General features: G+C 32.4%; 1 protein-coding gene across 3 annotated transcripts in view; it reads left to right on the top strand.

The window, feature by feature from the left end:
• The first annotated feature begins 12,957 nt into the window (after positions 1-12,957).
• The window catches only part of LOC117176037, an 82,141-nt gene continuing 69,275 nt past the window's right edge, over positions 12,958-25,823 (top strand). For all 3 annotated transcript variants that reach the window (XR_004467572.1, XR_004467573.1, XM_033366031.1), the window contains exon 1: positions 12,958-14,710. The gene's annotated coding sequence lies outside the window, so the exon portion shown is untranslated. The remainder of the gene's footprint in view (positions 14,711-25,823) is intronic.

Genomic DNA, 25,823 nt, shown 5'->3' with positions numbered 1-25,823 from the left:
ACTTGGGAAACAAAGGCATAAAAGAGGATTAGCTAACTTCGTCGGCGATCTCTCTAAAACATTATTCGGAACATTATCTGAATCTGACTTGACACAAATAAATTCTGAATTTGACAAATTATATACCGACAATAAAGCAATAGCATCAGTGTTATCAAATCATACAAAAATTCTTAAATTAATATTAGGTTCTTCGTCAACCGAATATTTATCAATAAAACAAGAAATAGGAAAAGAAATTTGATTGGCACAAAAATTAGGACAAACAATAAACAATAACACTAAAGATAATTTTGTTAATACCAAGCTTATATTGATTACACTCTTAATAGACGAAATGAACGAAGGCATTGACACTGCAATTGACGCCATTAATGATGGCAAACATGGGATAACCTCAAAATAATGGATAGCAAAACCTGCGAAGCAAGCCCCTTTAAAAGATACTCCAATTTGAACTGTAATCAATCTCCGTACTTACTCCACAAGGAAACTTTTGTACCTATCTCTAATGGATATATTATAACCCCTCTTGTTAAAACCAAATTAGACGTAAGTTGCGATAATAATTTAACAACTGTAGAAATTATTAATCCCGTTAAAATAGAAGGTAATGATTGTAAATTATATAATAATTATGATCAAACAGATTTACCCAAACATTTAGAATAAAAACAAACTTATTGGATCAATATAACTTACGACATTAATTATAAAGAGCAAGACTTGAAGAAATTGGAGCAAAAATTAATCCAACTCCCTAAACAGATAGATAATGAAGAGCTTAAACATGGCCGCTTGAGTTTAGATGACACCGAAAATACATTAAAAAATATAGCCAATCATCGACGTATGAAAACATGGGTAGAAACTAGTTTAGACTGGCTTAAGTATGTGGGATACTTCTCTTTATTGTTAATATTCTTATGGACATTAAACAGATGCAGCATATTCGAATTGATTAGGGCATTATTTCCTAAAAAACTTTGTTTAAACTGCATTAAAACAAAAAATCAAATCACCCCACAAATTGTAACCTACACTGCATCTGCTCAACCATTAGTGAACTCAATGGAACCAATCAAACCTAGAAAATTTAAAATAGGCTTAGAGGACTAAACCTTGTCTACAAAGGGGGGTGTTACGCAGTCGAATTTGACCTACTTGCGTCATAGATTTAGGCAATCCCACATGTATCCGCTAGACTATAAGTAAGACCACACCTATGGTCTCTAGTTCAGTTCTAATCTTGCCTACGATTATAATTGTGTAAAAAGGTTAATAAAGAAACACCGAATTGTCTAACAGCAATTCGGTTACTTTTAAAAAATATCAAAACATCCTTTTGCGCATAACAGCGGTAAGAAAGATTTTAATTTCACTAGAACAAACTCTTTCATTCATTACTCCCACCACCGCCTTTATTAGATCTCATATGATATCTCACTTCCCCCTTAATTTTCTCCCTTAGTCTCACAGTTTCCAAAACAAAGCTCGAGATATAAAAGTTGAGTATTCATCTAGAGGTACCTATACTCAATCTTCTACCAGCGAAGAAGCGCAAACCTAGTGCCATCTCGACCAGAACCTACAACCCCGTTGAAGCTTCTACTGCTGCAGTGATTCAGTTTTGTTCTCTTCAGTGAATTCTTAAAAAAGTAGAAAAAAAGTAAGTTCTTATTATTTTTAAAAGTGGTTTTAAACATCTTTTTAAGTGTTCGGAAAAAGGCAAATAATTCCCAGAAAAAAAGTACATTATAAAGCAGTATCAACTCGCCGATTTCACGTTCTCAGCATAATTAGTGATCTCGTAAACATCTCCGGTGGATGGTTGGGCAACCATTGAGGATGCCGGAATTGTACGACATTAAGGGAAATTACATTAAGACAATGACTTTTGATGACTATAAGCAAAATTTGTTACATTATCAAACTCTTATTCGATTTCAATGATTAATTCGAAGTCGAAAACATGAAGTTCACTCGATTGAGCAAAACAAGATTGCTCTCAGCTGGCGAGATGTTAAGAGTATGCTGCTTCTCATACAACCGACAAAATCCATGGGTCTATAAAACTCAATCACAAGAGACAATGGATGTGGACAAAGACTAATGTTTATTATTGTAATAAATTATAATATAAATAATAAAAATAATAAAAAATTGTAATATTAATTTTCAAATTTAAGTTTAAACGTATCTCAAAAATGCATGTTTGATTCGATTTACATGAACAATAGAAGTTTGCTTTGGTGTGATTTGCAACTCTACGTTGAGATCATCAATGACTCTAACGATTTTAAATGGGCCTGAATAATAGTCATCAAATTTGTCCTCCGTCATATTAATTAGTACATAAACGTATTCATTTGACCCACACTTTTTTTCGTTAATCTTTTGGTCGTAATATTTTTTACAACGTCTTTTTGCAGCTTCTAATCAAGCTGAAGCAAGTGATTCTGTTTCTATAATTCGATTTAAAACTTCGTCAACTAATTGCACATATGTCATAGGTATTTTTTGTCTCCAAATTCGGAAGGAAATCATGCTCTTCTTCTAAATACCACTTCGTGAGGAGTCATGCCAGTGGACTCGTGAACGGAAATATTAAAGGAAAAAATGGCAAACGGAAGGCATTGGTCCCAGTTACTTCGCTGACTGTAATTTCGTAAGTATTCCACGAATGTGTGATGACTTCTTTCTAACGCCCCCAGGGATTGTGGATGATAAGCGCAGAAATGATATTTCCGAATTTTAAATACTGTAGCAATACTGTTCATATTGTTGCTCATAAATTGTGATCCTTGATCAGTTTGTATTATTTCGGGGCATCCAAAAACGCAAATTAAATGTTCTGCTAAAGCTACTGCAATGTGAGGCGAGTCTATGTTTGAACGCGGAATCGCACCTGAGTATTTACTTAAACAATCCTGCCATATCAACATATACTGATTTTCGTGATTCGGTTACGGGCATAGAACCTACAATATCAATTTGTACTTCCTCAAAAACTCTAGTAGGAGTGTCAGTAATTTGCATGTCTTTACTCTTGTCAACTTTCGCTTCTGACATGCTTCACATGTTTTTACATAATTTCTAATCTCATCCCTCATACCTTTCCAATAAAATCGTTCCCGAATTCTTTCTAAAGTTTTTGTTTCTCCATGATGACCACCCATGGTTGAATCATGACACTCTAATAACTTCCGGTTGCTTTTCCACCTCAGGAACTTCGACTTCACCTGTACATACTGTTATCTTGTAACCTCCCTTACCGAAATGTGTTCTGAAAACTTTTTCAATGACTGACCAGGACAATTTATCGAATCCATTCCCTTCTCGTGACAAACTGAAAGTTTTAGTATTTGTAGCTTCCACAGCCTCTCTTAGAATTGTCATCGAAGGCTCTATATTCTTTACAAAAACTTTAGAATCAAATTTCTCTTTAATACGCTATTTTCTTCATTCAAGTTTTTGTTAGTGTCTTTACTCGCAGATTTAGAAATTGATTCAACAGTCTCGAATTCTTGTAATGTCACGGGCGAAACTGAGAGCTTTACGTCTCTAGTAGTAGTTTTAATGCAATAGACTCGAATATTACCCTCTTTTACGATTGCTAAAGATTTTCCCAAAAATATACCTAGGCCTGTTGGTATTAAGGGCATATATCCTTCTGCCAAATCGGTATTAGTTACTGGTAAAGTTACTAATTGTTTGGTACGACCTTTTAGAATAAGTGTAGTGCCCCTCGTGGGTGAAGTTTCAATTGACTAACTGAATGAAAATTCGCCTATGTGATTCTTTATTATTTTTTTTTTTCAGATCAATGACAGAGTCGTACACGAAAGGCATTCCTAACATTCCGTCGCAACTTACGGGAAAATTATTTGATACTATTTGAAAAGGACAATCAACCCCATTAATATTTATGTACACTTCTCCAGAGGGTTTTACCCCTTGACTGGTAATTCCAACTAAATGATATCTGACATAGAAATAGACTGGTGTTCCTGTTTTTACTTTTCTTCGTTTAATTAAGTTTAATTTTGTCCCTGTGTCTACAACAAAACCACCCTTTCCATTTTTTATATTTTTACTATTTAAGTTTATATTTGCTGAGAGTGCCTATCCAGCTGTATTGAATTTTAAAACGACCTGTCGGATCGGTGCTGCATTTTTGAAGAGCTCGCTGTCGCACTATTCAGTCGAACTTACTTCTCGTTTAAATTTCCATCTTTATTCATGCGATTTTCAACTACTTTATCTAATCTTTTAAAGCATTTTTCAATTTCATGTCCAATCTTTTTGCAATATCTACAGATTAATGTACTTTTATCTTTACTGTTATTACCCTTATTTTCAGGACAATCACGAACAGTATAACCTATATTATTAGACGTAAAACATGCCCATGATATTTCCACATGACTCCAACAATCACGCGCAAAGTGGCCATTTTTATTGCAATTATGGCAACGCGGACCATTGAAATTTATGAAACTACAATTTCGTGCCATATTTCCGATCCTGTTGCCCTTAAAGCATGAAACGTCAGACTTCGAGCTTTCGCCTTCGCTTCGACCATTTCTATCGCTGCCTCTACTCGTACTTCCACCTCTTCCTCTCATTTCGCCACGACCTACCTCACACTTGCTAGCCCGTGCGTTGCTATAATATGGCCCGAATCGACCGCGCTGACTATTGTACTATTTTATTTTTCCCGATCCTTCTGCTTTTTCCTTGTCTTTGCCCTTATTTTCTACAGGTTTCCGATCTAAGCCATCTACAAATTCTAAGTCCCATTCTGCCGTTCTAGCTACATTAATCGCTTCTTGTAAAGTTTTTTGATGTTTAATTTTCACACGCAAGACCAATTCATTTTACAATCCGCAAATAAAATTTTCCCAAGCTGTATTTCCTGCTGACCTAATCAGGCACTGAGCATCTTCTGGAGAATTTTGATCTTCTAATAATTCGATCATGTTTGCCAAAAGCTGACTGGCTCGAGCATCAAATTCGCTAACATTCTCTTTTTGACGCTGGGCCAACTTAGAAAGAGCCTGATTAAGTTGGTTCAGAGTTCGTCGCTCAGCATAAGTAACTTTAAGATGTTTTAAAAGTTCCTCTAGTGAGTTTACATCGCGATCTGCAAGAGCGTTTGATGCAGCTCCTACCACCCTAGAACGTACTACTAAAAATAAATGTTCACGATCTTCAGCTGCAATAGAATTTCTAGCAAAAATACAATTTTTAATTAAGCGGCCCACTGACATGTTTTTTCTGTTAAATTTTGCTGGAATAAAGGTGAGAGCGGTATTGAAAGGCATTGGTTTCTTTGGCTCTTTCCCCGGTAGAGCGAAAATACTTGAGCTGCTCGCACCTGAACTAGGCTCTGAGCCTGAAATATTCGAACGGGCGGGGGCACGGTAGACTGCTACTGGATTCCGTGTCGCAATTTCCGGTTCTAAAATTTCTAAATTTTCCTTCAAATCAGCTTCCCTTTCTTTATTAAAATCCGCAACAGAATCAGCTTGCTCTATGTCTTCTTCATAATTTAATCCTAAATTTTCCTTGCTCACTCGAGCGTTAAGAGTGGGACGACTACGAGCGGATCCAACTGCACGACCACCAATCGACCGATACCTATTCACACCTCGTCTTTGCACCGTCCCTGAGCTCTGCGCTGCTTGTGCACTTACAACCCTAAGATCACCGGTTTTTCTAGTGGTTGTAACAGCGCTGGCTCCTCGGCCACCCCTCTCAGCCTTGCTTACTCTACTTTGCGTACGCATTTTGAGTTTAATTATTTTTTTTTACTCAATTATCAAACGTCACACGTCTTCTTCACGACCCTTCCTATCTTCTTCCGCTTTTTGACCTTTTTCTTGACGAGAGTAGTGGAAGGTGGGTCGATAGATAGGAAATAACGGCCTTCTTCTTTTCTTGAGGTCTAAAATTTTTTTATTTCCCTGGTTGTCCTGGGTATATTTTTAAATTTTCTAAATGAAATTTAATTTTTTATTTCCTCAGTGAATTTTAAAATATCATGCGTCAATTTTAAAATGTCCTGGCGGGCGGGGAACTTAAGAATCTTTTTTTCTGGTACACTTTCACTAAATTCAGTTATCACACACGGTTTTTTTTCAAACAAATTTTCACACCTATTTCTTTTCCCAGGGGATTCCACCGCGACGAGTTTGTGGAATCCCACTTCTGACACCATGTAACGAGCGAAACTCTATTTAGGCTCGAAAAGTTGGAATATTTAAAATGTTAATTTTAAAGTAGGTCGTTAACTTTTTATTTATGTAATTTTAAAATTGGCGAGTCCGTTTCCACAATTAAGGGTTTGGAAACCCAACTCCAGCGATGAAATCCTTGACTGGAAATCTTCTTAAATAATAATAATTAATTCAATTTAAGGTTAAAAAGAAAGATAATAGAACTGCAATTTTTATTAGTGAATCAATAAACAAATATTTTATTAATCTTGACTTTTAAACTTTATCTTTACAAACTTTGATTTAATATCTCGAGATAACTAACGAACGATCCGCGGCTGTGTACCAGATTCTTCTGGTCCTTTACTTCATCGTCGAGAGCTTCGATGCCGTCGCAGCGGTCCTCAGCTTCCCCCACATTTCCATACATTCTTTCATTATACATTGCCCCTAATCTCTACTCTAAAATTCAATATTTCTCCTGATCCTCCTAAACCCAACTATGGATTGCGTAATCAGTAACTCTCTATTCTCATGAAAATCCAGCGAGCGCGATAGATTCCAGGCGTGACTTTTTTTATATACAGTTCTGTCATCGAGTCCTATATCAAAACCTAACATTTCAGAGACACTTTTCAAATCGTTTTATTTTATTGTCGAAACGGCGACTCTATGTCGACGGTTCGAAAGGAAAATCTAAATTATACATCTTGCCAATGAGGTCTTTACGGGTACTTTGTAGAGGCTCCATTCGGTTCCTTCGGTTCGCCAGGGAAGTTAATATTTTAGTTATTATTTGCATTCAATATAAACAATAACATTAAGTATTATTCCTGTGATGCATGGCATTTGTTATAAAATTTCATTTCTGATATAAAATGCGGTAGCAACTTATTGAGATTTTGAGGTTAATATTGCATTTTACAGTTCAAGAGCGAACTGCTCGCAGTTAAAAAATTGATCAAAAAGACGTAGCATGAAAACATAAAACCTATTTTATATTTTAATCCTGATTAAAATAGTTTCTATTTTTCCACAAAAAATTTTAATAATTTGAATGAAATTTTTTGAAATTTGTATGAAGAATTTTACTAATTTTCAATATATTTCAAACACGGAGTATTTTTTCGTATTAAGAAAAATGAGTAAAAGCTTAACTTTCGTAAAGATTTTGTAGTAAATTTTCGTAACTTTTTATAGCAAAAAATCATATTTTATAGATTTTTGTAGATATACGAATGATTTACATTAAAGTGGCAAAAATTATCTAATTCTGCGACCAGCAGTTCGCTCTTCTATTCTAAAATTAATTCCCAACCTCAAAATCTCAAAAAGTTGTTATCGCATTTTACACCAGCAATTGACTTTGATAACAAAACTTATAACAAATGCCATGCTCCATAGGAATATTACTTTATGTTAATGTTTATATTTATAACAAATGATAGCTTAAACATTAACTTGTAATTAAAAATATATCAACCCTGCCGATAGAAATCTCAGAGTATATGCTAAAGATTCTCAAGGCTCTGAGAAGCTCTGAGAAATTCTCGGCAGGTACGCAGCTGGTAGATATCTTTAATGGTCCAGACAGCTCGTTCAAGTGCTTTGAAGGCTTTAAAATGTCCTTTTCGAAATTGAAATAAAAATACGTTCATAAATAACAAGCAGAGAAGCTTAAATTGAAATAAGAATTCGATTATAAATCACAAGCAGAGGCCGTGTATTGCGGCGGTACGGATGGAAAGGTGGTAGTAAAGGAGAAGCGTTGATTCGCATTATCGACTATGAATTTTGATGCGATTATTATTCCCAACATTGATCCAAAAGTACTTGCGCATGTTTGAACTGTGCGGCGCTTATTGGCTCTAGTTCGCGCCCGTATTTCAAAATCAAGTACAGGCGCGCACCCTAGCCAATAAACATCACATTTGATTTTTATAAAATGTTATACACCAATTAATGTTCTTTAGTGGTAACAGCGTGGGGTAGACAGATGATACGTTGTAATACGGAGGTTGATAAATAATGCAATTTAATTTATTTCGAGATATCATCAGGTGGTGAATCGATAACAATTGAAAATCAGGGGGTTGATTATGGTTTTTGGTAAATTTTGAAAGTGGCGCATATGAGCGGATTTGAAATCCTAGACTAAGACATCATTATAAATTTTTATTTTGTAATTAAAGTTATTTGGAGAGATCATCGGGTGGTGGATCAATAACAATTGAAAATGAGGGGGTTGATTATGGTTTTTTGTCAATTTTTAAAGTGGCGCCTATAAAAACATTTGTAATTCAAGACAAAAAGATCATTATAAATTTTTATTTTGCAATTAAAGTTATTTGGAGATACTATCGGGTGGTGGATCAATAACAATTGAAAATGAGGGGGTTGATTATTGTATTTGTCCATTTTTAAAGTGGCGTATATGAACGCATTTGAAATCCTAGACGAAGAGATAATTCTAAATTCTTATACTGCAATTTAAGTTACTTCGAGATATCATCGGATAGTGGATCGTAACAAGTGGTAATGAGGGGGTTGATTATGGTTTTTTGTCAATTTCGATAGTGGCGCATATGAGCGCATTTGAAATCCTAGACGAAGAGATAATTATACAGTTTTATTTTGCAATGAAAGTTATTTGGAGATATCATCGGGTGGTGGATCAATAACAATTGAAGATGAGGGGGTTGATTCTGTTTTTTTTTCAATTTTAAATTGACGCATATGAGCGCGTTTCAAATCCTGGACGAAGAGATGACTCTAAATTTTTATTTTGCAATTAAAGTTATTTGGAGATATCATCGGGTGGTGGATCGATAACAATTGAAAATGAGTGGGTTGATTATGCTTTTTGTAAATTTTTAAAGTGGCGCCTATAAGAACATTTGAAATTCTGGACGAAGAGATCATTATAAATTTTTATTTTGCAATTAAAGTTATTTGGAGTCATCATTGAATAGTGAATCGTAGCAAGTGATAATTAGGGGGTTGATTATGGTTTTTTGTCAATTTTGAAAGTGGCGCGTATGAGTGCATTCGAAATTCTATTTGAGGCGATTCTATATTGCAATTTAGGTTATGTGGAGATATCATCGGGTAGTTTGTCGGTAGCAAGTGTAAATTGGGGGTTTGATTATTGTTTTTGTTAGTTTCGAAAGTGGCGCATATGAGCGCATTTGGAACACCATAGGAAACTGTCTTCATCAATGCGGATTGCAATCTTTTTATTTTGTTGATCATCACTTCGTAAAATTTTGTTACCTCTATGTCTTGGGCAATTTTCAAAATTTTCAAACAAAAATTATGGCGTATATAAGCGCATTTGAAATTGAAAGAATCCATGTTTTCAACTTTATATTGCAAATCACTTTTTAGGATTTAACACCTGCGTTACACTGCCCCCACCCCCTCCAAAGTATGATATGTTTGTTAATTAGCTAGCACAAAATTTTTTAGTGGTGGCGCATTTGAGCGCATTTGAAGTTATGAAAGATAGGTATGATGAATTTGAAAAAAGGCAATTAGTTTAGAAAAATGACGCCAGCCCCCCCCCCCTCCAATTTGGTCGTTGACATCTCGGTTATCAATGTGGCGCAAAATTTTTGCCTTATGGCGCACTTAAGCGCATTTGAATCCCCATGTAAAACTCCCTTCATCAATGCGGATTGCAAACTTTTAATTTGGTTGGTCATCACTTTGTCAAATTTTGTTACCTCTATATCTTAGGCAATTTTAAAGATTTTCAGAAAAATTTGGTGGCGCATATGAGCCTATTTGAAACCCCATAGGAAACTCCCTTCATCAATGCGCATTGCAAGCTTTTTATTTTGTTGGTCATCACTTCGTGAAATTTGGTTATCTCCATATCTTGGGCAATTTTCGAAATTTCAAAAAAAAAAATTATGGCGCATATGAGCGCATTTGAAGTTGAACGAATCCATGTCCTCAACTTTATATTGCACATCACTGTTGAGGATTTACCACCTGCGTTACACTGGGCCCCCTCCAAATTTTATATCTTTGTTAATTAGCTAGCCCAAAATTTTTTAGCGGTGGCGAATTTGAGCGCATTTGAAGATATTCAAGATCATATCATTTAAAATTTGATTTTTCAAATAGGGGGGTATAGCGTTACGCTGCCAAACGAATTGGTCATATTGCTTTTTAAATTTAATAGGCGGAGCCATGCGACCTAATTTAGTATTTGTAAAATGACTGTTAAATTCAATGTCGTCAGCGATTTGTTTGGCTGAAAAGGAAAATTGGAAGATTACTCCGCGCAAAAATAAGTTTATAAAAATGCGCGCAGAACGAAAAAAACACCAGATTTTGTATCTCCAAAACCGCATATTTAATACTAAACCTGCGACCCCTTCAGATGGTGATGGTGGAAATTTACCTTTAATAAATTGTAAACCATCAACTGCTAAATTAAGTGTTTTATTTTAAATAAGTTCTTCTAAATGGTTTTCGCTTCAACGAATCAATAGCAACAACGATCCCGTTCAGATGTCCAATCAGAGAGCAGCGATGAATCGATAGAAAAGCTAGGTGAAATTTGGACCTTACAATTTTTTGATAGCTGTGGGATATGTTGCAACCATAAAGGAATAAATCAAATAAATTGAAGAAAAACTGTGTCACTGGACTACTGTCTCACTGTCCATAGTCGTTTATGCATATGTTATTAGTGAGCAGTTTCATCTCAGAACTGCTCACAATAATAAGGTTCGGAAATACCAACATAATCCGGGTGTGACTGCACAGCAATAAGGTGGGGTTTTAGTGGGTATGATCATTATGACAGAGCCCCACATTTCGTTTGAGAACCCAAAAGGTTCAAACCGGTCGTGCATTAATGCATTTCCAATCCTTGCCAAAAAAAAGAAGAAAAAAAAGCCAAATGCCTTGCCATCTAAATAGTGACGCGCATGAATGGATTAACGAGATTCCGACTGTCCCTATCTACTTCAGGGCTTTTGGAGTCCTTTGAAAAAAGGAGCGGCGTATGTCCCTCGGGGTTATGGCGTCGTATAGATTATTATGTCGAAAACATTATAATGTCCCTATTTACTATCTAGCGAAACCACTGCCAAGGGAACGGGCTTGGAAAAATCAGCTGGGATTAAAATCCTTGACGAAATCTCAAAGTGACAACAGTATTTGCAAAGACTGGTTAGTGATAACCTACCAAATAATTAGTTTTAATTGTTTGATTATAGTTATAAGTTTCGTTCATTGTTCAGGTAGTGATAACTTTACCCTGAGATGCTTGGTTATCAGTGCTTTTGACTTTTCTTTTAAGTATTATTGAAAGTATAAATTTAATTTTTACTCTTCAAACTGAGTTTTGAATGGCTGTGAATCTCGCAGATTCAAAGAAGCCTCCAAGGCTAGGTGGTGGTCTCGTGCCTTAGGGCAACCCATCATTCGTAGAAAACTAACCAACCAAGCACTAGTGTTGCTAAAGGTAGTCAGACTAAGAAGCAGAAGACTAAGCCTACCATCCCTGCTACTCCAGTTCTGCAGACTCGGTCCTCTACTCTCCTAATAGCTAAGTCTACTGCTTTTGGTAATCATACTATTAAGTCCGAACAAATCAATCCTCCCATCTACGAAAGTAGTAGTGACACAGCACCTACTGGTGATGCTGATGTCGAGATCTTTGTGAACCCTATGGAATTAGTGTCACCTTCCAGGTTCCAGGTCATCAATCATCACAGAACCATTCTTTGGAATTTTCTTTTAGGTCGAGGTGAACCAGGTAGAGGGTGTTCGAAACATCATTCTTCTTTTGCCCTTGGAACGTCCGGTTGTTTGAAACTGTTTTTCTGGCTGTGTAGTGTTACTGTGAAATAATTTTAAGATTAAAAAGTGACTATTAAGATAGGAAAAAATAAAATAGTACATAATAAATCATAATTATTGATTTATATCAAAAGTTTTATTTTGTTAAAAAAAAAGGAGGTTTCTTTCTCAGGCACAATTTTTTATAGAAGCTAATGAGGATAAATTGAAAAAAAAATTTGGTAAATTCAATGGAATTTATTTAAAAATTCAAAAATATGTATCTTGGACATTAAATGTATAAAACTACATTAAAATTTTATTTCTTTAACCTTATTTTAAATTGCGAATTAGTTTAAGGTTCATCATTTTCATTTCTCTTTATTTTAGTTTGCCGCATTTTAAAGAGATTTAATAAAGAGATTTATGTGGCCTTATTTTAGATTTTTTTGGTTTAAGCTTTTATGTTAATGGAAAGTGTGAAGAAAAAGTCGATTTTTTCGTTTTTTTTTTGTTTATCTTCGTGAAAAATGTTGTTATTTGATCAACATTATCAGACTTTATGTACGGGGGAAGCTGGCAGCTCACTTGGCAGATATTGACACTCAATCAAGAAAAGCTTGCAAAATACTTTTAAGCGTAACTATAATATAATGGGGAGTAAATATTTTTAGTCCCTTATATTTTGTTGTGTGTGACATAACGTTTTGGGAGTAGTTCTCGATAGCAAACTGCAGATGAAGATTGACCCCCATTCAGATAAACCTAAAGATCAGCCCTAAAACCGTCCCTCTTCTTAGCGACGGTTGCGCAGTTTCAAGAAAATTTGGTTGCAGCAGCGAGAAACAGGACCATATTCTGTTGGCGTACTATCTTACATTGACATTTACATGATTTGAGTCAGTTCGATTTCGACCGTCGTGCGGAAACTTTCGTGGTCAGTGTAGTGGGAAAAAATATTTGGAATTTCGTTCAATTTTAATGTAGTTTTTGGAAGTATTTTTCAATAACGTAAATTTATTTTATTGTATTTTACATGATTTTACATTTTTTATTTTACATGCGTATGAGGATACTTTTTTGTAGCTTAAACGGTTTACAAATGAACGTAAATAATAAGTTATAAACCTTAAAGTGCAAGTTAATATAAACTACTTTACATTTTCAATTTAGAGTATTTAAGTGGAAGAAACTTTCAGCGAGTATTATTAAAAATTATTAGTAAAAATTTGTTCTAAAAAATTACATAATTTCGTTGCCGCGTTTTAATCCGCACAAGGATAAAATTTATTTATATCTATATGCAAATTAAAAGGCTGTGTAAAACAACTGACAGCTGTTTTTAACCCACAGTCGATAAAACTGATCGATAAATGTATAAAAATTGTTATCTTACTGAAAATTGCATAATGGTGGATAGTTCATGAACAAAATTTCCGGATTTTTCTGTGCGGACTTTTTGTGTTGACTTTTTATTTTTGGGAAAAAATTTCCGGATTAACGCGAAATTAAGAGGTTTATTATTAGGGTGGATAGAAAATAATAAGTTTCTGAATTTTAACAAGATTTCCCATGCGTCAAAAAATAGTAATTTTTTAAGCTCAGTGCTTTCTGAACTTTAATCAGTAAAAAATATGTCACCAAACTAATGCAGTAAAATTCGAATGATTCGTATTAAAGATGTACAAAACGTACAATCAACATCAAAAGTTGCCTTTGTTTAACTGATTTATAAAATCGGCAAAAATAGATCTATTATTAATTTCTGTAACTCTTGACGAAGGCTTCTATGCATACTTCAGAAAAAACTAAATCATGTTAAAATTGTTTATTTAACAGTAGTTATTTGTAGGTTTAGTTTTTCCTATCTATTTAGGGAAAAGTTGAAATTCTTATTTAATCCTAATGATCAAGGCCATCATACCATTAACATTGTTATGAACAAATATAGTTTAAGTTTTTATTAACGCCACCCAAATAGCATTATAGATAATCCTTCTAATAATAAAATGAGGCCTTGATAATTAGGATTAAATAAGAATTGTAACCTTTCTCTAAAGAGAAAGAAAAAGCTGAACCTATAAATAACCACTGTTACGTAAACAATTATACACTGAAAAATATTTTTTTAAGTGAGCTTAGAAGCTTCCTTCAAGATTAGCAAAAATCAATAATAGATCTAATTTTTTAGAATTTCTTAGCACGAGCCACTTTTTATTATCAAAATTTTTAATTTTCGGCCAACCCTACTGCATACTTTTTATTCATTTATTTAATTATTATTGATTTCATTGCGGGTCATCCAGTGCGGTGTTTTGAGAAAGAAATGTGACACCAAATTAGCCATTTTCGAGGCCAGACGATGTTTTTAACCAAAATTTTTTAATCAGTTCATAACAGACTCTGTCATCAAAATCCAATTTTCCAGTTTTTTGCCAATTTTAAAAGGCCATAAATTATTGATAATTTTTTTAAAGTGTAGTTTTATTAGTTAAATATAATATGAAATTACTAAATAATTGATATTACATAATAATAATTTATTAGGTACAAATTTGGGGTTTGGTTAATTGCAATTTTTTTTTAAAAGAAGAAAATCCTTCACATTCTCGGAGGGTATTGGGTTGGGGGGGGGGGGGCAAATTTGTCGAAAAATGGGCCCCGTTCGGCCTTCTACATGTTTTTTTAAGGTAAGTTAATTCTTTTTAACTTTTTAAACACTTGTCACAGAATCAGGTCCTGAAAAAAATATTTTTTTGAATAAGTTTGTCCAAATTTATTTCAAAAATGGAGAAAAAGACATACAAATTTTTCGTAAACCATTTTTTGATGGGACTCGGTTTTTTTTTGTTTTCTGCATAACAATTAATTTTTGCAGAGAAATTTATACGCAAGAAAATTTATCAATCAATTTAAGCTTTTCTTCGAAATACTCTGTATTAAATACATAAGAACCAAATGAAAGCCAATTTTTTAATTTGTTTTTAGTTTTGAACAATATTTAAAAAAACGCAACAGCAAAATTTTTCATTTAAACGAGATGATTTTTTATTTTTTAATGAATCTATTAAAATAACTGTTACACAGACCTTATAAAGACACCCTGAAAAATCACAAATACTCTATTGCCAATTATATTTAATTATTACAAACAATTTACTTAAACAAATTCAACAGGATGTCAGTCTTTTTTTGAAAAAAAGTGATTTTGACTAAACTCGTAATTTATTATAAATATGGCATTGGTAAGGAAAAACTGTTATAACTTATAAATTTAAAAGCAACTCATAATATTATAAAAAATTTCTTTACCTATTACGTTTTCGACTGTTTGATAAATTTGTTTAATAATCTCTGTTACGAAAAAACTAATGGCCCCATTGGATTTTACGGGGAAAAAATTACAAACGGTCTGAATATTCGACAATTTTATTTGCAACCTGATTTGTACGCGGTACACATAATAAAACGCGTAAGCGGATGTCATACCATGTAATTGTTTATTTAGACTTTGTAAGAAATAACAATAGAAAAATTAATTTTTTAAATGAAAAATTACCTCTAAATTATTCTGATTCCAGAATTAAGTTTTCTATTATTTCATGAAACTTAATAGGTTAAAAAATTGTTTATAACTTTATAATTTATTTGAAAATTGGTCAGTTTTCTCCAGTGTTTGTTATAAACAGCATTTTTATATGAAAATAAAACGAGTTTGTGACAAAATATTTTCTTATTCAAACAAACTGATATACTGTTGCATTTGTTTGAATAAATTGTTTATAATAATCACGTCGTTAAAAAGAACAATTTTGCAGATTTATTTGCAAAAGATATTTTGAACTCAGAAAAAATAAAATATCTTGGCTCGTAAGTGTATTTATCTCGCGTTAAATTTTTGAACATTCCTCTTAAAACTAAGGGTAAATCCAGCGAAACCGATATTTTAGTGATTGTGAATTCTCTTTTGTTAAAGCTTCTTCCGCTTTGACGAAGACATTTTCATCGGTGGGAACTTTTCTACATTGAGTTCAACTTCCTAGGATTGCTTATTCAGATATTGAAAAATATATTCAAATTTCATTCTCAGCTACACTGAAAATTTATATCATTTTAATAAATGTACATTATTAAAATTCGTAATATGCATTGGTATTGAAACAAACGTATTTTCATTGTCTTATTCTTGGAATTAAAAGAAAGTGCGCATTCAATAAAAAAACAAATTTTGTTCTTAAACATGTTAGTGCAACTTGTTTCGTTTATCAATAAATGATGTTGTTTATTTTTTATGTTATTTTCACGATTTAAACAAAAAATGCGCATCCTAGCGTGAAGTGGTTCTAAACAAATTTGTAGATATAATGTAGGTGAAAAATTTTGTAAAATGAAAAGTTATTGTAACTTGCATTGCTTTTTCCGATAAGTTAATTTTTTATTTTTAATATATTCTTATAACAAAAGTTCATGGATGTAGATCTTTTTTCGTTGAAAAACTTTTGTCTATTCATTTTTTCTTCTTGTGTCATTTTCCCAAAAATGTTATTATTTTTATTTTCTCTGTTTTGGATAAACAACTTCTGTCTCATTGCTTATGTCGTTTGAGCAAAAATTTTATTTTTTCATTTTCGAAGTTTTTTACGATTAAAACAAAAGCTACGCATCCTATCAAAAACAGATTCATTACAATTTTGTAGATCTTTTTGGGTGCATGATTTTTCTTCATTTTTCCTTATTTTTGGTGCTACTAAAATTTGTTGAAAAATCAACATTTTTCCTCGCTTGACTTTTTTTTATATCGTTCGTTTTTCAGCATAAAATTTGCATTTTCGTTTGTTTTTTTGGAATTTCGTAAATGCTGTAACTCACGTAATTTTTTTAATCGGAAAAAGTTATCAGGCAAATTATTCGTCTTTTGGATTGCTACTAGTAGCCATGCATATAACTTTTAAGTCTTCAAAAACGTGGTTTTAAAAAATCTGAAAATGCTATAACTTTTTTAATTTTTAGCCAAAATGGCACACATGCCCCCTCCCCCACACACGCGCACAAAAATAGCCAAACAAAATATCCTCACACGAAAACATTCCCGAAAACCTGATTTTTTTATTCAGAATGACTCAAAACGTGGAAATTTGACAAAATCGGTAAGTGGATGGTCACATTTTTCACATATCTAATACCTTCTCTGATGAGAATGCAAAAATTGGATTTTTAGCCTTCTGACATGTATCCTGTAAACGAATTTGTCCGCAAAAATCCATTTCTGGACTGAGATCTAAAGGAGATGTACTTGCTGAAGTTTCTTTAAATCTTATATAATAAATCAAATATAAAAAATCGCGAAATCATACCCAGCAGGGTACCTCATAAACTCCTTTTTTTATTTTTTAAAAGCTTCAATTAAAAAATTCCATATGTTGATAAGAAAATGATTCCATGCTTTTTCAAGTTTAAAAAAATATATACTTAAAGGTTGTTTTGAAGTGTTTAATGCCGAATATTTTAAAAATTATTTTTTAATTCTGGACAAGTTTTGATAAAATTTTTTTTTCCAATAATAAAAACTGTTGTCAGCAATTAGGTAAGTAATATTTCATGAGAGTCTTACAGTGCTTACAAAATTTTCAGGGATTAATTGGACCCTTTAATCGCAAACTGAATAGCGACCTCAAACATTTTTTTTAACCAAAACAATTTTAGGGACACATGGCATTCTAATTAATTATTCTCTGTATTGCTCAAGCTGATATAATTTTAATTATACAAGTAGAAATTCAGAAGCACTGAAAAATTGAATATTTGGCACAAAACATTTTATAGCAACATCTAAATAATTAAAAAAAAATGGAATTATTTTCTCACCAAAAGAAAGAAATTTCAGATTTAATGTTTTAGAAAATCAAAAACAAAGAATTTCATGAGGCACTCTAACTCCCTGTGTACAAAATAAAATAATAAAGTTTCAAGTTGAATTTACAATAGCATTTTTTCAACTCGAAATTTAAAAAACTGGGAGATGGGCGAGACCTTTTTTTAAAGATTTTGAATTTATTTTATTCCGGTTATAGTAGACTCTAGGTTAAATATGTTAAGTTTTAGATTCTGGTCTTTAAATTTTAAAGGTTAGATTAAATGAAACATTTGTAAAAAAAATTTTTAGTAATTTTTTCGCATTTTATTTATATTTATACTTCTTATTTTTTGCAGTTGCTTCCTCCTGAAGATTATCTATTTTGTTATAAATTTTATTATCTGATTGAAAATTCACAACTTTGTTAGAAAGTGAGCCTTTTTGGTTAAAAATTCAACTATTTTTGTATGAAATATCCTTTTAAATTATAATTCATATTTTGGAGTTGAAAAGTGGACTGCTTGTTGGGATGCAAATTTTTTCTAACTTGCCTCTTTGAATTAAAAATCTATATGTTTTAATCGAAATTTCATATATTTTCTGGTCAAAACGCAACTATTTTTTTAAAAGTTCATCCTTTTTAATCAATAATTCCAATTTCTTATTGAAAATTCATCTTTTTGGTTTCAAAATACACTATCTTTCTAGAAAATTTACTTTTTGATTAAAGCTCATCTTTTGATACTGCAATGTCAAACTTCAACATTTTTTAGATTAAAATTCAAATACTTTTTAATTTGCCTTTTTAATTGAAAAATTCATCTGTTTTAGTAGAAACTTTATCTTTCTTGGATGAAAATGCAACTGTTTGGTTGAAAATTAATTTACTTTGCTCGAAGTTTCAACTATATTGTTTGTAAATTTTGGTTCACCACTTTTCTCAAGAGTATTTTTTTAAAGAGTCGCATTTTTAGTTGGAAGCCCATCTGTTGTTTCATTGAAAGTTTAACTATTTTATCGAAAACTGATATTCGTAAATTGAAAACTTAACTGCGTGGATTTATCTCTTTTATTGAAAATTTAAATACAATTCGCGAATATTTTTTATTGAAGATTAATTTTGTTTTGCTAAAAATTCAATTTTTGTACAGAAAATTCATCTTTTGACTTGAAAGTTCTACAATTTAGGTAAAATTTTATTTCATAACCTAAAAATCTTTATTATTTGAAAATTCTTCCTTTCTGTTTTATAATTATTAAAAATAAATGAATTTTGATATTTGTTGGTTAAAATTTCAACTAATATACGTTTTTGTTTAGAATTTTGTTTATTTAGATTAAAAATTTAAATTATTAAATTGTCTTAATAAAATATCCAATTAAAAAAATGAAAAGATTAAAATGCTTATATTTCAATGTTAATGGTTAGGAAATTGAAAAATTGGTCAAGGAAAAATCAAAGAATTTTGAAAATGAAGTTGTCTCCCTGCAAAGCATATTTTATCTTGAACAGAAAAAATTTCCATTAATTTTAAGTCCCATATCTTCTTATTTCTAGAAACCATAAATTACGTACAGTAAGAGGGTGTCAGATTAATAAATCCCTTCTGCATCACTAAAAACTTGGCAGGATGTAACGCGTTAACTGGAGCCAAGCTAGAAATTGGTGGCATGCTTTCGACAATCTTCGTGGGTGAGCGACTAGATCCGACGCGGCGTCCATATCGATGGGAGTTTTACGTCTCAGATGAGATCCACTTACCTTGCTATAAAATAATTATAGCTCAACTTACGCTACTTCATCTTTTTTTTTATTCTAATTTTGTTTAAAATTAGAAAGCATGGATTGTGGAACAAGCAAAGCGAAAGATTGAGATAATCGAATCATTGATTCAAAACGGGTTAAGATATACAATTATAATTTATTAAAACCAAGTTACATGTGTGATATCTGTGAGTTTGTTTTTATTTGATACGACATCTGCAGCATGGAACTGCCAGAATATTGTGAGAAACTTTGTCTTGGTGTGCACCATTTAAAAAAAGGAAAGGACTTTAGTGACGAGTTTTTAGATAATATTGAAAAAAGAAATAAAGGATAGCAATAATATTTTCGGAAACTTACCAAAGATTTTGATTTTATTCCCGCTTGGAATAAAGCTCATTGTTGAAGCTCGAGAATCCTGGTCAGGGATTCGGTTCGTAGAGTTGGTCGATCTCCCTTCCTTTCCTATTGTATACGTGTACAATGGGTTGATGGTGTGTTTTCTTAGGAGGGCTTCCTTGCCTGTTAAAGGGGCTCACAGAATTTAAGTCAAACTAATGTTAAAATTATTTATTTTGAGGTAAATGATATTTTACTGAGTTCACTGGTTTCACTGATTCTCAACTTTGTTTAAAAAAAGTTCCGGAGAGTTCTTGGGGAGAGATTCGACAATATAAATAAACTGTTAATAAATTTTCGGAGAGTTGTTGGACAGCGGTTCGATGCTAGAGATAAACTTGTCTTAACCCTTCAAGACGTGGGTATTTCTAGGCAGAAAACCTGATCAGGGGAGGAAAAATTGTCCCTTGGTGGACCATTTTCTGACATTGATTTATGGCATGATGAAACAGATCTTAGAGGCCACGCGCCGGTCCTTGCAATGCATTCTATTGAGGGTTAGTCGAAGACCATATTTCATTATGACGTTTATGCCCTTTTCACCCATTGGGCCACAGTAGATGGGCCTCGCGTGTTCCTTCGTGGGGCTTGCTTCCTTCTTATTGGTTATGACGTCAATGACAGTGCATTCACATGATTCACATTGGTATTACTTGATATTTCTTAGAATTTGACATGTAATGTATAATATAATTCCTGATATAAATATTAAATGTTTATAACTATAATATTAATAATTGATCATGGTGATTAATAATGAGAGATAATAAAATATCAATTTATAAAAAACTCAGTTATCGGATATATAATATAAAGTGGTTCATGTATCTATGGTCGCTATGGTAGGGTGTTTCGGATAAACCTTTACTAATCGATAAGTGTTCCTCAGAGAATATATTCGAAGAATACTTCTATGGTAACGATAATTTATAGGTTCTGAGTATTTCATATAATTGATATTGACAATTGATTATTATTATGAATAAGTAAACATTATGTATATATAACGGTCACAGGCCGTGACAGGAGTGAGCATAACCAACATTGTCGGTTTTCCGTAACGGGCCCATGTTTACCGGGAAAGCTCGAAGTCGATCCTTGGCTCAAGTATCCACAGAAAAAAATTTGTGTGGCAATAAAATTAAGCTTTTGTCTCTTGTAGTTCTCCTTCAGAAATTTTCTGTGCAGCTTATTATCTAAAATTCAAAGATATTTAACTTCCAAGACGCGTAAAATTAATTTCAATTTTTTTAAAATATTACAAGAAATATTTTATAAAAATAAGAATATTTGGTGGGAAATCCAACTGTTTTCTTCCATAATCGTCTTTTTTAGGTTGTAAATTCAAGTATCTTCAGGTAAAATTTACATCTTATTTAAAACTTATATTTTCATGTTAAAAAGTCAAACTGAATTTTTTTGGATGAAAATTCTGCTATTTTATTTTTAATTTGTCTGTATAATTTAAAATTTCATCAATTTTTAAGAAAATTACATCTTTCTTGATTTGATTAAAGTTGATCTGGTTTGGTGGAAAATTGTACAGATTTTCAAACTTGCTAAAAAAGTAATCTGCACGATTTCTAGGCGTTTTTTTAATTTTTTGTGTTTTATTAAAAATTGTAGGAGAAATCCGAATAATTTAAAAAGTTATTGAAGAGTTTTGAAAGATTTTCAAAAATAATTAAAATGAAAATAATTTTAGGAGCTATTTATGAATGAATAAAAAAATCAAAAATAATTGAACATTTGAAAAGATTTCAACACAACTTTAACGAAAATGTAGATCTCGAAAGATTTTAAAATAAAATTTGGAAGCTACTGAAGGATTTTTAAAGTTTGAAGATAATGAATAAATTACTTTGAAACTCAATCTTTGACAAAAAAGTAACACTACCACATTGAGACTTAACAGACATAGATTTACTTAAGTATTCGAAATCTGTAAAAATCCCATATTTTCGTGTAGTTTTTATGCAAAACCAATTACTTTTGAATGGGCCTCATAAACGAGAATCGAGTATTCTTGATCTTGATTTTAAAAACGTTTTCGGCACATGCAAACTTTATGGCTACTTTCTATGGTAAAGAATCACAACCTTTGTTAGGGGGTAAAATATGATAGGCAATGCACCTTTAGTCGTTATTGATTGTTCGAACCAAATCATGCTTTAATGTATGGGCCAGTTGACGTTCTTTTAGAATTTGAAACAAGTGTAATTTTTTACACACTAGTCTTAGGTCTCTCTCTTTATTTCTATCTCTCTGACTCCTCCACTCATATATCCACGTCGCTAATAATACTTATCACCTCGATTGTTTGTACACATATATACAAGTTTTAGGATCGCTGTACATAATTTCAACTCTCCTTTGAGAATTAAATTTATTTATCGAAAATAAACATTAGTCTTTGTCCACATCCATTGTCTCTTGTAATTGAGTTTTTATAGACCCATGGATTTTGTCGGTTGTATGAGAAGCAGCATACTCTTAACATCTCGCCAGCTGAGAGCAATCTTGTTTTGCTCAATCGAGTGAACTTCATGTTTTCGACTTCGAATTAACCATTGAAATCGAATAAGAGTTTGATAATGTAACAAATTTTGCTTATAGTCATCAAAAGTCATTGTCTTAATCTAATTTCCCTTAATGTCGTACAATTCCGGCATCCTCAATGGTTGCCCAACCATCCACCAGAGATGTTTACGAGATCACTAATTATGCTGAGAACGTGGAATCGGCGAGTTGATACTGCACTAGGTTTGCGCTTTGTCGCTGGTAGAAGATTGAGTATAGGTACCTCTAGATGAATACTCAACTTTTATATCTCGAGCTTTGTTTTGGAAACTGTGAGACGAAGAGAGAAAATGAAGGGGGAAGTGAGATATCATATGAGATCTAATAAAGGCGGTGGTGGGAGTAATGAATGAAAGAGTTTGTTCTAGTGAAATTAAAATCTTTCTTACCTCTGTTATGCGCAAAAGGATGTTTTGATATTTTTAAAAAGTAACCGAATTGCTGTTAGACAATTCGGTGTTTCTTTATTAACCCTTTTACACAATTGTAATCGTAGGCAAGATTAGAACTGAATTAGAGACCATAGGTGTGGTCCTACTTATAGTCTAGCGGATACATGTGGGATTGCCTAAATCTATGACGCAAGTAGGTCAAATTCGACTGCGTAACACCCCCCTTTGTAGACAAGGTTTAGTCCTCTAAACCTATTTTAAATTTTCTAGGTTTGATTGGTTCCATTGAGTTCACTAATGGTTGAGCAGATTCAGTGTAGGTTACAATTTGTGGGGTGATTTGATTTTTTGTTTTAATGCAGTTTAAACAAAGTTTTTTAGGAAATAATGCCCTAATTAATTCGAAGATGCCGCATTTGTTTAATGTCCATAAGAATATTAACAATAAAGAGAAGTATCCCACATACTTAAGCCAGTCTAAACTAGTTCTACCCATGTTTTCATACGTCGATGATTGGCTATATTTTTTAATATATTTTCGGTGTCATCTAAACTCAAGCGGGCTTGTTTAAGTTCTTCATTATCTATCTGTTTAGGGAGTTGGATTAATTTTTGCTCCAATTTCTTCAAGTCCTGCTCGTCGTAATTAATGTCGTAAGTTATATTGACCCAATAAGTTTGTTTTTCTTCTAAATGTTTGGGTAAATCTATTTGATCATAATTATTATATAATTTACAATCATTACCTTCTATTTTAACGGGATTAATAATTTCTACAGTTGTTAAATTATTATCGCAACTTATGTCTAACTTGGTTTTAACAAGAGGGATTATAATATATCCATTAGAGATATGTACAAAAGTTTCCTTATGGAGTAAGTACGGAGATTGATTTCAGTTCAAATTGGAGTATCTTTAAAAGAGGCTTGCTTCGCAGGTTTGGCTATCCATTATTTTGAGGTTTGGTTGGTTTCGTTTACAAATTAAGTAATTTGTTATAGCTTTACAATGTTCAATCGTCTGTTTGTCTGTGGGAACGTATGAATGTCTGAATAATATTACTAAGTCATGGTCAGGTATAATAGACAAATAAAAGTTACCCTTCTTTCCAGGAATAGGGGTGATTTTTTGTAAGGATCCTTCTTCTTTTTCTAAAACAGGTATGTCTAGAATATAAGTAAAGAGTCCTTGAACTATTGCTATAGAGAGCGTGCAAATATCAAGGATGTACTGGTAATTTTCTTCTGTTTTGTCAAAGTGATAACGTGTTCTATGGTGTTCTTAGAATTCCCGTAGCGAATTTTTTAAGATTGTGGGTGTTAAAATTTGCGGATGTACTATCCCATATTTGCCATCATTAATGGCGTCAATTGCAGTGTCAATGCCTTCGTGCATTTCGTCTATTAAGAGTGTAATCAATATAAGCTTGGTATTAACAAAATTATCTTTAGTGTTATTGTTTATTGTTTGTCCTAATTTTTGTGACAATCCAATTTCTTTTCCTATTTCTTGTTTTATTGATAAATATTCGGTTGACGAAGAATCTAATATTAATTTAAGAATTTTTGTATGATTTGATAACACTGATGTTATTGCTTTATTGTCGGTATATAATTTGTCAAATTCAGAATTTACTTGTGTCAAGTCAGATTCAGATAATGTTCCAAATATTGTTTTAGAGATATCGCCGACGAAGTTAGCTAATTCTCTTTTATGCCTTTGTTTCCCAAGTAACTTGTGCAGGATTGTAATTTTAGAAGTTAATCGGTTGTATCTTCCTTTGACTAATCTTAATTCTTCTTTTGGTGCACATGAGAATCCGCAAGCTCGTTCGGCTAGGATTAAGGTATGATCTATTGCTTCTAGCCTTTGTTCTGTTGTGATTAAATTTATCCCTATAATTAGTCTCCATTCTTCATGGTAAAGATGTACCTTTTTACCTCTTCAACATAGACGTTGCCCTTTATTTCTTCCAATACGTAATACGCTTTAGTAGTGGTTACTATTGCGCAGATTAGTAATAACACCTTCATCTGTAAATTAAGACATTATTTGGTCAATATGAATTCGAATTATTTTGTCTTTATTCCTTAGTCTGATATTGTTATTATCTATTAGATCTGTTACTTCATATGGACCTTTCCAACTAGAATCTAGTTTATTTGTTTTAGTATTGTTTTTAATTTTTATTTTGTCGCCTGGTTTGTAAATCGGGTGTGTTCTTACTATTCCATCGTCTAAGCGTTTTTTAGTTTTTTCCTGTTCTAATTCTATTTTTTTCCTCATTTACGTAATATTGCGGTCGTGCTGCAGTTTCCATTTTTTGATCAAATCTTGGTATGTAAGGTTGGTTGATGGGACTATTGTAGATGGGGTGTTAGGTTCTCTGCCAAAAGTGGCTTCGAATGGTGTTGTTCCTAAAGTTGTGTTTTTCATAGTATTTATTGCGAAACTAATAAATTTTAGGTTATCATCCCATTCATTGTTATTTTCGGCCATTGGGGTTTTAATTCGATTTTTTAAAGTGGAGTGCATTCTTTCAATATTACCGTTTGATTGTATCTTGTTAACCTGTCTTGGATACTCAATATGTATTTATTACCTTTTCGAGTTTCTGGTAAAGGTCCGAATATTTCTAGGGAGATTTTATCATTAGAGTTTGTTGGGATATCAGGTAATATGCTGGATGCTTGGTTGGTTTTTCTGGTAGATTTTTGTATTTGACAAATGGGGCATTTCTTAACGTAATTCTTAATTTGTTCGTCCATTCCTAACCATATCCCAATTTTCTTTGCTCGTTCCAAAGTATTCTT

The sequence above is a fragment of the Belonocnema kinseyi genome, chromosome 1 (genome assembly GCF_010883055.1).
Source record: "Belonocnema kinseyi isolate 2016_QV_RU_SX_M_011 chromosome 1, B_treatae_v1, whole genome shotgun sequence".
In the NCBI taxonomy this organism is placed as follows: Eukaryota; Metazoa; Arthropoda; class Insecta; order Hymenoptera; family Cynipidae; genus Belonocnema; species Belonocnema kinseyi.
Note: the sequence above shows the minus strand (reverse complement) of the source record. Positions and strands in the feature narration are given on the sequence as shown.